The sequence below is a fragment of the Opisthorchis viverrini genome (genome assembly GCF_000715545.1).
Source record: "Opisthorchis viverrini unplaced genomic scaffold opera_v5_307, whole genome shotgun sequence".
Classification (NCBI taxonomy): Eukaryota; Metazoa; Platyhelminthes; class Trematoda; order Opisthorchiida; family Opisthorchiidae; genus Opisthorchis; species Opisthorchis viverrini.
Window position 1 is genome coordinate 454,631 of NW_008751958.1, and position 3,167 is coordinate 457,797.

Genomic DNA, 3,167 nt, shown 5'->3' on the forward strand with positions numbered 1-3,167 from the left:
TCTTTCAAAACGACTTGAAATGCATTGAACAAGAAAAAAATTTGACGACCTAAATTCTCCACAAAATCATCCTCCGCATTCACGTGCTCAGCCATAGCAGCCATTTAAAATACTAATATCCTGGGTCTTGAATATCGTGTGGATTGAGTAGATTTAAACAACTTTCAACAAAACTGCGGCCGTTTGGGAAGATCTCATACGCCCGAATACTTACCGTCAAATGTTAAAACTTTATGTTAAAGCTTTCCTCCCTCGAACCTCGGTTTCAGAGAAATTTTCGGCGTGCGTCTAGCCCACGGCAAATATAGCCGCTCAGTTTCGACCTGATTCGTTTCTGGCGCCCCAAGTGACGCAAGTCTCTTAATTCTTTATGCGCTCAGGCATGCACTGACATCTCTCACGATACAATTACGACCAAAGCGGGTGTCCAGACAGGCAAATCGGTAAAATCCCAGGATCCTCTCCATGAATTTTCGGGGGGGCTCGAAATCTTTGATAAATAATTTTCAGATTGGAGGTCCACGAAGTGCGGACCAAAACTAAAGGTTAAATCCGAAGTCCTGCACCCGATAAATAAAAAGAAATCGTCATTAGTCTGCTTAAAGTCTGCTAGTTTTTTCCCAGATTATTTTCGGTAATAGGAGTCCCTAGCTCTTGAATTATGCATTCTATGTGTTCGGGGGCCAGCCGTCCCTAATAACCGAAAATCACATCAGTTGGACGGATGTGTCACGTGTAGGACACGACCAAACAAAGGCTTGTCCTGACTGGTTGGAATGCCGGCCAATCCGAGTCGAGCATCCTTGACTGGACGCTTCTCGCCCCCCTCACGGTGCCTCCAGCACGACCTTGATGAACACTCTGTGACTACCCTATAAATACAGTTGTAATAATCTTCCTTGGTCTCCATAAAGGCTGTGTAAAGCTACCGTGCCATTTGATATACCATAGTGGGCGAAGCAGGAAGCCAAGGGCCCGATACAGAGTTGCACGATCGTCCACCAAGATATAACACTATGATAACCGGCCACAAAACTGAACCGAAAAATGGGGGCCTTACTATATCCATTCAGGTATGGGAAGACTGAAAAGTTCATTGTAGAGTATGGAGAGTGGCTAGAAACTCACCCATATACGGGGCCCCAGCTCTGTCTGAAGTCGAGGAAAACCGGAGGTTTTGGCATGGCACGTGTATGGTGCTGCCGAAATATTTGGCAGAAGTGATTATGTGATAAATTGGTATCGGTATCGGTACCAAACTCTACTTGCCGCTCCTGGATTAGTGTTTCACTTGCCGTCGTAACGTTGAAGCCAGTCACCCCCTTAGAACAGGTGTGGGACCTTCATATCTGTGTTCGGGACGGTCGTTTTGTGCTGATTCTGAGTAAGAATTACGCCGATTGAGTGCCTCGATTTATGTGGAAGTAGTTCTACTTCCCATCCAAGTTGGAAACATCCGGCTAAGTTGGAATACATGGCCACATCATCGTCTCTAAGTAGCACTAATGGAAGCTCAAGTCACCTTGAGTATTAACAGTATATTATCAACCTAGTTTTCAGTCTGAACCTTTCAACATAGCTTGTCAAAATGGCCACCAAAAGTGAACTGTGCGTATTAACGTCGAGAACCAGGTTAAAAACACTTGTACTTCGTGCTGCATGTAAAGCGTATGCGGAGATTCTGGTGCATTCTAGTTGCGTCAATAGTAACCAGCATTCGGTAAATACGGGAGCACGATCGGCTGCCGAGTCCACAACTTCGGTCAATCGGAGTAGGTGTTGATGCTGAATCGACAAGCGGTCCGGTATTTTGGCCAATCACTTGCGGGATAGGGTTCTCGTCCGTAGCAACGCCTTACATCGAGCAGCAGTGGTGCGAAATTCCGCGTAACGCCTTACCCTTGAAGTTTCTCGTGGTGGATTTCTGGGTTCACATGCAGCGGCCTCACTGGCTTGCGGATCTTGTTTGTCCAACGTCGTGGTCGTAACGCGTGTTCGGGCTGGGCTTCCGACATACCAACTGATGGATTTCCCGCAATAATGCCGAGTTTAAAAATGCCCAGAAACATCTCTAGATTCAGCTCATTCTGTACGGTAAAGAGGATCTACACATTTTTCGGCCAGATCTGGTCTGCGCGCTGGATCCACTTGGCTGGGCCGACTTACGTTCCGTAGAGCACTGTGTCGCACCGGATATGTCCTGGAATCCACTCAGGGTGTCTGCTGCGGTAGTCGCGGACCAACACTCTCTGACCTCCGCAGGACCGTGTGACTATGCGATGCTGCCATTTTAGGGGAATCTTCATTCTTGTGTTGCGATGACCAGTGGGGTTTTCGAAGCTTTGGATGGATTGGACACTACCAACAGAAGGATCCGTTGATACATGTTGGCTTTCTCTTGAAGACAAAATATCATGGCCATGCGACCTATATACGCCTGTTCGACATTGCGAATCAAATCGATGTCGCCCACCCTGGTTCGATCGAGAGCTTGTAACGTTGACCAAACGCCGCCGAAAACTGTGGAAACGTTATAGGCAGTCTCGTGATCCCGTGGATTATGCAACTTATAAGACACAGCGTAACTCATGCAATTTTATGAAATTGAGAAAACGCCAAGCTTATGAAAACTCTCTCGCCGAATCGGTCAAAACAACGCCCAAAAGGATTTTTGCTTATGTCAACAGAAATCTCAAATCTTCTGATGAGCTACCGTACATACAAGATCAAGATGGCAATATCATCACCTCAGACTCCGCGAGGGCCACTGAGTCTGCCTGCCACTTTTCTTCTGTATATGCCACAAACCCCTCAAGAGACAGTCATACTGGTTCCTGCGCGGTTAGATTGGATTCGTTGGTGTGTTGCACCGAAAAGGTGTGTTCTCTGTTTGTCGCTCACTACTGCAAAGTCCGCTAGTCCTGATGGTCTCCATCCAGTAATTTTGAAAACATTAGCACCAGTCATTGCACCTGCAGTCACGACTCTATAGAATAAATCCCTTGCAGAAGGTGTGCTGCCTCAGGAATGGAAAGACTCAGTTGTTCGGCAGTTCCCCAAAGGCGGAGATCTTTCTCGAGTCACAAATTACCGTCCAATCTGCCTTACTCCCATACTCGCTAAGGTTCTGGAAAAGATCGTGAAGCAGGCTCTGTTGCATATGCTGG